Source organism: Pleurodeles waltl, chromosome 1_1 (genome assembly GCF_031143425.1).
Source record: "Pleurodeles waltl isolate 20211129_DDA chromosome 1_1, aPleWal1.hap1.20221129, whole genome shotgun sequence".
Taxonomy (NCBI): Eukaryota; Metazoa; Chordata; class Amphibia; order Caudata; family Salamandridae; genus Pleurodeles; species Pleurodeles waltl.
Window position 1 is genome coordinate 504,718,600 of NC_090436.1, and position 13,039 is coordinate 504,731,638.

A 13,039-nucleotide genomic window follows, 5' to 3' on the forward strand; every position below is an offset into this window, starting at 1 on the left:
AGGACTTTTTTAAAATGATGCATCTATTCAAAGCACAGGGCTTTCAACCACCAATTGTACAGCAATCTGAACTGCAGATTTTAGCCAGGGGACAAATTCAATCTTTTCTCCTGCATGGCTTCTGCATTATATTTCCAATTTGTCTAGTGTGTAAGGGGATAATTAGACTGTTTACTACTCCTGGCTTTAGCAGGCTGGTTATTGAAGGGATTTTTTAATTAATGTGCGCTTGGTAGTTATGTCTTGATTTGGGAATCAAGTCCGGCTGTTCAGCCTAGTCATTATGTGGAAAATCATTTGAAGTTTAATTGCTATATTCAATATGGTATTTTGGGGAATTGGAGGGGGGGGATGAAGGGGAGGATGTTGGCATTGTGCTGAGGAGTGCAAAGTCATGGCACCCAGTGTAGTACACCGCAGGAGGGGTATTGAGAGCAATTCCCATGCAAGGGGTAGGGTTTCCTTTCTTTTTCTGCAGTTTGTTTTATTTTAATGTTTTTTTTTTTGGAGCACTTTGCGGGGTTGGGGTGGGATTAAGAAGAGGTGCTTATATTTTTACAAGAAACTCATCTTAAGACCAATTGCCCAAAAATCCATATTTCCAAGAAGTATGAGCAAGTTTATTTTGCTTCTGCGGGTACTGCAGTGGGTGGGGGGGGCAATCTTGTTAGGAAGGGGCCTCGACTGGCAGGTCAGTGATGTAATCAGGGATCCACAGGATTGATGGCTCTGGATAAAGGTTGCAGTCAATGGTTCTCCGTTAAATCTGGTGAACAATTGTGTCCCAGTGTTTGATGAGAGAGTCTTATTGTTACAGATCTATAATATTGCTACAGGTTCTGTTGGGCCTCTGATTATTGGAGGGGATTTGAACTTTATTCAGGATTTCTCTGTAGATACCTCAAATAAATAAGTAAAAAAACAACTTAAACATAATGCTATAAAAGGTCTAGATACATTCAAGCATGATTTTGCTTTAGTGGATCCCTGGAGGCATGACCATCCAGGTCTTTCTCGATATACCTGTTTTTCATGGCAATACCATACCGCTTCTCGGATCGACTTTTTCATAGTCTCTCATTTTATTAAGAGGATTGATTCTGATACCTGGGCCAATTGCTTTTCTGATCGTTTGGTGGTTCCCATCACGATCGAGGTGAACGCATCAAGGGGTGAAAAGCCTACGTGGCAGCTGGACCTGTCACGGTTATCTGATCAGGAATGGCTCATCGATATGAGGCAATTTATTCAGGATTATTTTCTATAGAGAGGGACCCTGCCTCAATCTTCTCCGTGTGGGATACCTTTAAGGATGCGGAAAAAAAAAGAAATTGCTCAACAGGCTTGGCAACACAGGAACCGCAGAAAGCAAATAACTTTGCTGCAATCTGCAGTAGATCATGCTTTGCAGGCCAATGGGGCATCGGGTTCCGCCACCCCCTTTCATGGAGCATAATCTTAAGAAGGCCAAGCAAAAGCTTAGGGACTTTTTTGTACTGGGGGAAATTGAGAGTGCATGTTCCTGGTTCTGGCCTGGTCCACACAGGTTAGGCAAGAAGGAAGCCTTATTTGTTAGGGAACTAGAAAGTTCGGTCAGTAGTGAAATAGTCTCGGAAAAAGCCAAGGTCTCCAAATTGTATTTACAGCATTACAAGGCTTTGTATGAAACTAGCTATGGAACCTCACAGTCAAACATATCTTATTATGTGCAATCAATTAGTTTTCCGCACTTGCTGAACTCTCAGGTCTTAAAGTTTATCTCTAACAAATCCGCACATGAGATACAGGAATTGCCACTATGCCGAATGGGATCACTGCAGGTAATGATGGCTTTCCAGACACATTTTCTAAAAACATTCTCCAGCCAGGGATCGGAAACCTTTCCTGACTGATCTCTTTAATTATGTTAAAGACGTGAAGAAGTAGCTCCTCCCTTTAAGGAATCCACAATAGTCTGTTTCTTAAAGAAAGGAAAAAATCCCAGGGACATAAATTCATAACATAGACTATAAGTTGGTAATGAAGGTATGGGTGTTACGTACTACCCCTCTTGCCCAGGTCTTAATCCAAAAGGAGCAGACTGGATTTGTCAATTAATGACCACAAACATTAGCTTTTTGGTACATGCATTGGATTATTTCTCAGCTACCCACACAAAGGCAGCAGTCATTATGGTGGATGCTGAGAAAGCCATCAATATGGTCAACTGTCAGGCGCTCTCTTCTTCTCTGGTGAAATTTGGCTTTCCTCCTCAATTTATTAAAATGCTCGACAATTTATATAAAAGGAGCCCAAGCCGAGGTATTCATGAATTCCCAGCTTGCGGGATCAGTTGACATCAATAGAGGGACCTGGCAGGGGTCCAATACTTCATAAGGTAAGAGGGCTTCTTGACAGATGAGCACTTCTCCTCTTTACACTGATCGGAAGAGTGGCCCTTATTAAAATGTCCCCTCTCCGACTACTTGTTTTTTCTAAATATTCCCATTAAAATCAACACGAGCTGTTTTAGCAATCTTGATACAATGTTCCAACAATTTGTCTGAAATCGCAAAACATCTAGGGTAAAGTATTCAGCACTTCAACTTGAAATCACAAAGGATAGTCTGGCCCTTCCCCACATTCAGACTTATTACGAGGCAGCTCTTCTAGATATGCTGGTGACAGCATTCGATAATGAAGGGACGGCTGATTTGCTTTTTATAGATGTGACGGTGCAGGATGCCAGAACCGTTTTTAGCAACGCCCCAAAATTTCCACAAAAAAAATACCAAAAAAACAAACAGATCAGTTATTACAGGTTTTGAGTTTCCAACTGATAGCATTATATTGCATTAATCACATTTCAGCTGGTCATATATTTCTTAAGCTTCAAAAGGCTCGCTACGCGGGCTTGCTAATTCCTCCCTTTCAGGTTAGATACTGGAATTTCCATGGTTACAAAGAGGTGCATCATTTTCTCTTATAGGGTAAATGCATGACATGGTAAGAGATTTGTTCCTGGTGTGGTGACTCCTGCAAACAATGAGGTCTCATTACCAGGATCCTATCTGAGAAATGCATACTGTGCTGCACGTGCTTTTCGGAACTAAACTTTCAGGTATAAGGAACTTTTACAGGTTATTATGTATCTGTCAAATTTCCTGGAAAAAATCTGGGAGGCTTCACAGAGTTGGTTTTCGGAGGATGATGGTCAAACATTATCACTTATAGGCCTTAAGGGCGGCAAATTTTAAAAGGATGGCATTATCTAGATGGATAGGATATTATACTTCAACCAGCCCTCCATAGAACGTTCCCCTCTGTAGAAGATTGGTGTTTTTGTTGCATGCAGCAGGTTATAGAGGCATGGCTGTATATTTTCTATTTTTGCTTGAGGTTGGCACATTTCTGGAATCATCTTTTTTTCAGCTGTGAGCTGGGCTCTTTGAGTTGGAACAGAATGGGAAGTCATTAGTCCTTTTTGGCTCAGGAGTCATTAGTCCTTTTTGACTCAGGATCCCATAATCATCACAAGTATTTCTGTCAATTGCGCACTCTATAGCCCGCTCTTTGATTTTACAACTCTGGCGTATGGATAGGGTTCCATCTTATTATGTCTGCTTGAACAAAGTGTCCGGAACAAGGAGGTTTGAAGAGGCCTATGCCAAAAGGGTGGGGGCCTTAAAGAAATTCTATGCTTCATGGCACTAGCTGGACTTTATTCAACATGTGGGGTCGATTTTTGGATCAAGCCCTGGCAGAATCTGTAGGAAACCAACATTTTTATCATAGTTGTGACTGCACTATCAGCATAGAGTCTGTGTACTACACTACCTATATGATTTATGATGAAATGTTTATAGTTGTTATTTTTATTTTTTTTCAACTTTTAGCATTTATTTTTCTTTTTACATTTCAGTTTCTTAACGCTTGACGCATTGTTGGATCAGAGTTTTGGAACTCATTATGCATTATTCCAGATTTCCAGTCCAAATCCGAGGTAGCTTTTGCCTCTCTATTGTGGTTGCACTTAAGCACATGTTCACTTTATTAGATTGATGATATGTTTCATAGGTCATTGTACTGGATGTTTCAACCAATACTCACTTTTGCGAACTTGCACAATTGGAGTCCACTAGGAGACTACTTTCCTATGGAGAAGGAGAAGTCTAAAGTTCTTCTGTGTGATTCTTTATGTCTCTGTTTTGTGTTTTCACTTTAGCACATGTTCTCATTACAGGATCTCTGGCATTTAATATCAGGGATCTATTCTTTGATCCTTGACTTCTGCAAATGCTGTACAAAAGAGGAAAATTGGACTGAAGGTACATATTTTGACTTTGGTAAAAGCGAATCTGCATGATTCGATCTCATCAGAATATCATTTTGAAGGTTTCTATGTGCTTTATTGCTCCTATGTCAAAAGTGATAGTAAATCATATTTAGTCTGCTCAATAATATATATATAAAAAGATAGTTTTTCATACTGCATGGTTTCTGCAACATAAGACACCTTCTGATCTGAGCACAATATGACCCAATGTACCCAAGAATGCAATCACAGTATAAAACAAGTATTTGCAATGCAATAGGTTTTGCATTTTCTTGAGTTAGAGCTATTGGCACTGTAAATTCAGAACCGGACTTTTCTTGCCACATAAACTGGTGAACCCGGTCTCATAATTTTGTCTTTCGTGCCATATTTTGGTGGCCACTGGCAGCTACTGACATCAGAAATCACAACTCTTTGAAGAGAGACGAGAAGATGACTGCACTATTTCACGTTGTGTAAACGTCTGAACAGAAATTAGAAAAATAAGGCTGGAAAAGTATTTTCTTTTTATTTTAACAGAATGAAAAGTCTTGCAAGCATTCGTACCTCGCATTTCAACGAGCAGAGCTGCCTGAGAAGATTTCTGGCCCTAATAAAGAAGATAAGCAATGCCCTGTGTGCGATGTCATGAGTGCTCGCATTTCAACGAGCAGAGCTGCCTGAGAAGATTTCTGGCCCTAATAAAGAAGATAAGCAATGCCCTGTGTGCGATGTCATGAGTGCTGGCAGGGAGGGGCCCTGGCAATAAGAGACTCGAGATGCAATGTGAGGCTAAACAAGTTTCACATCATTCCTTCTAGGTTTAGCTACATTCTACCAGAATGGACATATTGTTGCTTTTGTAAGCAGTGAGCTAAATGACCGGGTATTTCTTTTGTGAAATAAGCTAATTTTAGAAGCCAGAGGTAAACGAGAACAGCACTTGAATAAAGCCAAAACAAAGGTTAGCGATATGGGAGGAGATGTGAGGATGGAATGCTGCAATAGGCAGCTACCAGCCTAAAACAGCCATAGGGAAAGGGGGGCACCACAGAAATAAAATAAAATAGTCTGTCACAGCAACAGATAAAGAAACCGAAGTGGAATAATACAATAGTTGGTCACTGCTCTGAAACAGAAAAAGGAGGGAGAAAAAGGCAGAACTGACCACTAGCAAGCAACAATTTTTAAAGGACAATGCAACCAACAAATGAAACTGCTATACTGAAAGTATATGTGAGGTCGAACGCTCAACATAAAAATGGCACATTAGCCACAGAATAGCATTAGCAGCACACAAATTAAATACCAAGAGTCTCTTTTTGGGAAGGGGACTCTCAATTGAGAGAACCCCAACATACAATAAATGTTTGAAGTACATTGTGGGGTGCTTCAATAAACCTTACCAAATCCGCAGGTCTCCAAACCCAGGCCTCCACTGCTCTTTCAAAGAAAATGTTAGACCTGTCAGCCATAGGATGGTCTTCCCCCAAGCTGTTTACTTACTCCTACATGTTTGCTGGTCTTGTTTTTGTTGGGCTTAGGATTCTGTGCACTTTACCTGTGCTAACTTGCATGTGCTCTCACCTTTAAAAATAATAAAATTGGCTTGCGCCCAACTGGCACATTTAGTTTATTTACTTTTATGTCCTGAGTAAAGTGGTAATACATGCACCGAGGCCTGTAAATTAAATGTTACATGTGGGCCTGCAGCACTTATTGTGCCACCCGCCTAAGTAGCCCTTTAAACCTGTCTCAGGTGTGCCATTGCAGCACGTGTCATTTAAACTGCCATTTTGACTTGGCAAAATAAAAACTTCTGCGAGGCCCAAACCATTTTTATTACATTTAAGTCAACCCTCGGGTATGCCATAAATAGCCCAGAATCAGGATGTAGTGTATTTAAAAAGTTGGACATGTACAGAGTTGATGAGGGGCAGAAGCTGTCACCTACCAAACTTGACTATTGTAAAGAATCTGTCTGAGCACACTCACAAAGGGTTTGACACTAGTCTTTTGTGACCCCAGAAAAGCTGGAGCAAGGGCAAGGAGGTAGAACATTTAAAACGTCTCTCGGGTTAGAAGCCACAAGAACCTTCTCTTACTTCAAAGTTGGCACCAGGTATAAAAATATTGGACCCTCCGACCCAACTCTTTGGTACACTTCTAGGCCTGTGGATGACTCAGAGGGACTGCAATGCTGCTCTGCAAGGACTGCTACTCTGCTGCCTTGCTGACCTGCTTACTAAGTGAAAGGACTGGACCAGCACCTTGATCGCAGGACCACCAAAATGATTCCAAGGGCTAGTTGGCTCGCCTCCTGATCAGAGACACAGGGACAGAAAAGGCTCCAACTACCTTCAACAAAAAACCTGGACTCTGTATGATGTAAGTCCGACCCCTCAGTGGTGCCACCACAGTCCAGGGCCCTTAGAAGTGGGCCTAAAGTTGCTCTGCCAGCAACTGTGGTCCTGTAGGCAGAACTGACACAGCGCAATTCATCTCCTAAGAGCTACAATTCTCAACTGCTGTAGCACAACGCATCCTTGACGGTAGATCTCGCATCGCAGCTTCTTCGTAACTGGTGGTGCACAGCACAAGTTCCATGCAGGACTTCGTATCACAAGCCCCTTATCAACGGCACCCTCGACGACGACGCAGCCTCTGGGAACTACTGGAGCACGATGCATCCTTGATGTGGGAAATCGCTAGTCCCTGCAACCAAGATTTTAGGTACTTTGTTCGACAAGACTAACTTGTCTCTATATCTTGCCTATGCTTCCCTGCGGTCGGCCTGAACTTGTGACTTTTTCCTGGACCAGCAGGATCAGATAACCAAAGTTGGCACTCTGAGCTACCTGGTACTATTTTTACTTGAAACTTTGAAATTGCATATCCTTGGTTCTACTTACCAGATTTTTGTTGATTTGCTCTTAAATAATGGATTACATTTCATTCTAGTTTTCTACATTGACATGAGATTTTCTTTGTGTTGTGTTCTCACTTTTTTACAGTTTCAAGTGTTGCATAAATGCTTTACACATTGCCACTAAGTTAAGTCTGACTGCTTTGCACTAAGCTACCAGAGGGTTAAGCACAGGATGATTTGGGGATTTGCTTTGACTTCGACCCGACAGGAATATTGGGTTCTTCTGCAGCAGGGTTTCACCCACTCCAACCAGTTACCCAACTTCCAACAGAGAATAATTGGAGTACATGGTACATCACTATCCAGTACTTCAGTCATGATAGCAGGGATTCAAATTGGTATTTAAAGTATCACCGAATAGCTTACAACATATGATGCACGTTTTAAACTGCGAGTAAGTATCAATAATATGTGGCTAGCATAAGGAAAAAAAAAATATATATATATACCAGTTTTTAAAATAAGGATGCAATGTTGATAGGCATCGTCCACTTGTGTCACCTCTGCATCTGTGACCTACAATTTTAAAAGAAAAATATACTTTTTATGTTTAACAGAGAATTTCAATATTTTCAGTTACTGATAAGCAAAATAATTAATGTCAGGCTACAGTATGAAGTTAGGTTGTATCAGTAGTTGCCAACGGGCAGCATTTCAGATCCAAGTAAATATTAAGCATTGGCAAAACCATTATGTCTAGTCCTTGCAAGCCTGCAAAATATTGATTATTCTCATCTTCTTTTGCAAACATCTGCAACAGACAATAAATGTGTAATAGTAAAAAAACACCACAAAAGTATGTTTGTTAAAAAAAAAAAAAAAAGACAGACACACTGGGAATAACAATGAAAAAAACGTGAAATTAAAGCAATATTTCCAGTCAGTCCTGCTACTGAAGTTGACTACATTTGGCAGATGTGCACATGTGAAAGAGCATATGCACTCATTCACGGTTAAAAGCGACAATGGCTGAAGCACTGCCCAATGTTGTGGTGAGAGACATTCGAACAAACAGACCAAATGGTGGGATAATGAAGCCCATCTACAGATATTACAGATAAAATAAATATATATCTCAATCAAAATAAAGGGAGGAGGTCCCAAAACGTGTTTTCCACATGCAATTTCCATTTGGTATATTAGATACAGCCACAGCCAAAATGACTGCACGGAGTTACACCAAATTTGGCAGGACCCTATATCTTTACCTAGGAAGTGTGCTCTTTGTTTTTTTGTATTTAGTGTAAATGTGTTTAGTAGTGGATTCAGCAGATAAAAAAAATTACATTGGATGGGCTATCCCAATATTAAAAAAAGTAGCAGGAGCCATTTTAGGACTCTGGGAGTTGGCTGGGCAGGGTAGGAATACCTTGACCCCCTTGGCCTGGTTAGGGGGAGGGGGGCTGGGGAGGATGGGGGAAGAGGGTCCCAAAGGGACCAACTCTGTGGCAAAAAAAAGTATTTTTTTTTTAGTGGTACAGCAGATCAGAGTAATTTAAATGCCTGCCCTTTTCAATTTTGAACCACGTGGGGCAGGCCAATGCCCAGGGAATGACGGGGTGTTGGTGAAAGCTCCTCTTTATGAGCCATTAGAAGGCACAAGAACCCCATCCCCTAGGGCCTAGGCCCCCAACATTTTTTTTTTAATTTTTTTAAGAGGAGGGGAGCTTGTAGCTGCCCTCCCTGAGCCAAAGGATGGCTCCTGGGAGCTCCTCCGCTGGCACCCAAGAAAGCAAATGTCCCGGGGACCACATCCCTGTGACACACTGACATGTTTCCTGTCAAGGAGTGTGCAGGCAGGGAAAATACATTTTATTCCCTATACGCACTCCCCCAGGCACGGTACATAGCTCTGCTTCCACCCACTGGCGTCAAAGCAAATGAGCTGGCTGTTGAGAGGGAGATGGAGGGGATGCAGGGGCCATGGGCCTTCTCCTGCAGCAGCAAACAATTACATATGGGTGTTCTAGGGAACCAACTTAAAAAAATAAAATAAAAATAAAGGAAAAGCAGCCTCACTGCTTTATTATTGATGTATTGATGCAGCAAGGTGACTAATAATATATATTCACTGTTCCCTCCCAGAAGTGCCCCATAATCTACTGCATGGGTATTTTGGAGCACGACAAAATTGTAGTTGTCATGGTGCCTCAATAAGGGGCAGTGGCACCACCTACAATTTGAAAGTCTTGTGGGGGGGGGGGATTCAGAAGCACAGTAGCTCCCCTAAGGAAAGTTTTTTTTTTTTTTTTAAAGAAAACTGTCTTTGAGTCATTGAATGCATGACTCCAGAAGAGCTTACCATTTAAAAAAAACAAAAAAAAAAACTGAGTTGGAGCTGTATGATCTTCTGCTGGCAGGTGCCCCTTATGGTTGGTTATTTGGCTGCTCCAAAAAAATAAAAAACCTCAAACACACATAGCTGTTCGGAAGAAAACGGATTTATATTTTTGAGCAAAAATATTTTTATACATTGCCATCTGTGTATTTTATATGAGGATTATTTTGGAATATGGTTATTAATAAATTGTGGTGACTTTTTGTCAAAGCCCATACGTCTGTTTTATATAGGTTAATATGCTGACCTCTTGCTCACACTAAGAAGCCTTCCTTTTATATTTGGGCATGCTGACTCTTTGACAAAGCCAGTAGGTCTGCCTTACTTTAAAGCCTAGAAATTCACTTAAAAAACAACAGTTAACGTGACATTATAGTTAGGTGAAAATGTAATGCTTTAAACTCTAAAACCACTGAAATTCACTTGTTAATGGAATAACTACAACTTGCCCCCTTGCCATACACTGCTTATGATCTCACATGCTACATAACTCATTTTACCAAACTATAACATCAATTTAACTTTTGTTTTTTCCGTGATATATGTGTGTGTGTGTGTGTGTGGGGGGGAGTAGAGAAGGGGGGGGGTTATGTGAATTTTATTATGATTATCGTAGAAACAATTAATTTGGAGAGACAGCTGAAGCTGTCTCTACACCAGACCTAAAAGGATTCACTTGTCCATCCATTTAAAACAAATTAACATTACCACTGGAGGCAAATGGCATGGAAGGCTACACACCTTTCTTTAGTACTGAAAAAAAAAAAAACACAAGAGCAACAATGTAATGTTGTGTACCAAGGATATAAAATGCCTAAGAGGTTATTTCGATTTCTAATCTATTTTTATTTCTGTAGTGCACGCTTATGCCCAATGGCCTTCTGGTGCTAAAATCAAGTAGGAAATGCAAATACTTACTGGTCAAATATTGAGTTTTTAAAAGCGTTCCTGAACTTAAAAGAGCAAGGTGATGGTACACGATTGGAAAAGAACTGCATTGGCGAGCTTTCCTTTTCCTGAGGGTGCACAGCAGAGATGACTAGGGAGAACAAAGAGAACGGAGAGGAATATAACGAGCAAACATCGGATGCAGAAAGGGAGGACAATTTTGTTGAAATGATGTGAAGCAAAGACTGCAAGCTTTTAAATAGCAAACATTTCTGAATGGGAAAAGCAGTGAAGCTTACTTAAGTGGTTAGAAATAGGAGCAGAAGGGGGTCTGGCGGAGACATTCTGGGCTAGAATTAATGGATGAGTGGTGGATAAGGGTAAAGCCAGGTAAAGAGCATTGGCATAATCAAAGCAAGAGCCAACTATAGCCAGGATAGTTTAAGGGGGCATAAGACTGCCTGCCCAACAAGACAACTATGCTTATGACATGTAACTGAAGATCAAAAGAACTGGAAACTTTGGAATATGAATGCACTACAGACCATCCTCTGTCACACTAGCACTAGTTTGCCCAGGGTTGTGGAATTCCCATTACCCGGCACCGGGGACATATTGTTTGATCAAGAAGTGATGATGTTTACTTTGTTCAATGGACAAGTAGGCACAGCCTCCTAAAGCACAAACATTTCCGTTAACAGTTTACAGAACCGATCTGTGTGAAGGATTGTCAGCCACTAAATCAAGTAGTCTATTTATATGTGTAAATGGTTCAAATCAGCATATGACTCAATAATGCAATGCCTTTACTATTAGGGCCAGCACTGTAAGGAAATGCAGTAAGCAGTGGGCTTAACGTCAATTACCGTCTGTGGTTCAACTACAAAAACATGTGTTTGCTTAATTTAACAATTTGAAGCTTCTTCTAATGCTCACAGAATTCTCCCTTATTATGCGCAAAAGCATGAAAGCAAGAGCAAGATGGGTGTTTTGTGGTTATCAAAATAAATAAAAAAAGAGGGTGACTCAGTTTAAAGTGAAGAGCAGAGAGAGTGCCCCTCACATTAAGGGGACGGAGCACAATGCTCAATAAGAAAACCAAATCTCCCCTTGGATAATTACTCTGTTGTAGTCACACGTTCATTGCGCAAACCCTCACTTAAAACCCAATTAATCACCTTCCCAATACTACTCAGATCAGTACCACAATAATATAAGGATCATAGACTCATAGATAATGGGTATACAAACTACTTCTTTAAGCCCAAATACATTCCTCCACTAGTTCACAAACACATTATAAAAACAATAACCACTAAATGGTGCTAACAACATTCTTTAAAAGACTTTAAATGAAAACACTCATGAAAATGGGAGAAACAACTAAAACAGCTCACAATTTTATTTTCCAGTTCTACTGATCTGGTCACTTGATATACATGGTGCATGACATTTGTATGATGTCACCATCTATTGCAGCATGCTACTAGACGGATTCGGTATATAAAATAAGTTGGTGCATTTCAGTGGACTTCACAAATTATTGCCATCTTCTTCAGGACAAGAACATATGCTCACATATTAAAAACATCTTTAAGAAAACCTAATGAACAAGTTACTTACCTTCGGTAATGCTTTTTCTGGTGTATACAGTATCTACTTGTGGATTCCTCACCTTTTAAATTCTCCCAATGCACCAGCATTTGACAGAAATCTTTTCCTTCTAGCTCTCCAAGCTGACAAGGACATCACAATAGTACAGCTCCGCACGCGACTCCGTCTGACATCATCGGAGCCATAAGAAGTCCTTGCCTGCGTGCCGGGGTCAGTTTCACCTACTTTTTTTTTCTTTTCTTTTTTTTTAACTGTGCCTTATAGACTAACGGGTGAATACCAACATCACAACATGTGCGAACTCACTATAAGACTGAATATATATATGGAAAATGTCACTTACCCAGTGTACATCTGTTCGTGGCATGTAGTGTTGCAGATTCACATGCTATGCATATCTCTTCCGACATCTAGTGTTGGGCTGAAGTGTTACAAGTTGTTTTTCTTCGAAGAAGTCTTGTTCTGGAGTCACGGGTCTGACTGTTTAGGTGAGCTCCCCAACCGATCATTGATGCATCTGTTGTAATTATGGTTTGAGGCACAGGGTCTTAAAACGACCGACCCTTCATCAATTTGCTGCGATTCTACCATTGAAGGGACATATGTGTTTGGCAGTCCATGAACACTAGATCTTGAAGTTGACCGTGTGCTAGTGACAATTGTTGTGCAAGGCACTGTTGTACGGGCATCATGTTTAATCTTGCATGTGGGACTATTGCTATGCAAGATGCCATAATTCCTAGTTTCTTTATGATAAATCTTACAGTGTATTGTTGATTTGGATGTATGAGTGGTATTAAATTTTGAAACGCTTCTACCGTATCCAAGTATACAAAGGATAGAGCTAATTGAGTATTTAGTATAGCACCTAGGTACAATTGTACTTGTGCTGGTTGAAGGTGTGACTTTTGGTAGTTTATAAAGAACGCTAGTGTGTGCAGAGTTTTTATCACATAACAAGTATGTTTTGGCATTG

The 13,039-nt window shown here is 40.6% G+C and overlaps 1 protein-coding gene across 6 annotated transcripts in view; it reads right to left on the reverse strand.

Moving 5' to 3' along the window:
- The window catches only part of LYSMD3 (LysM domain containing 3), a 106,110-nt gene that overhangs the window by 47,788 nt on the left and 45,283 nt on the right, over positions 1–13,039 (reverse strand). For 2 of the 6 annotated variants that reach the window (XM_069225239.1, XM_069225229.1), the window contains 2 exons: positions 10,480–10,600; positions 7,673–7,739 (listed from right to left, as the gene is read on the reverse strand). The exons of 2 other annotated variants lie outside the window; for them this stretch is intronic. The gene's annotated coding sequence lies outside the window, so the exon portion shown is untranslated. The remainder of the gene's footprint in view (positions 1–7,672; positions 7,740–10,479; positions 10,601–13,039) is intronic. 2 more of the 6 variants (XM_069225221.1, XM_069225214.1) reach the window with 1 other exon arrangement.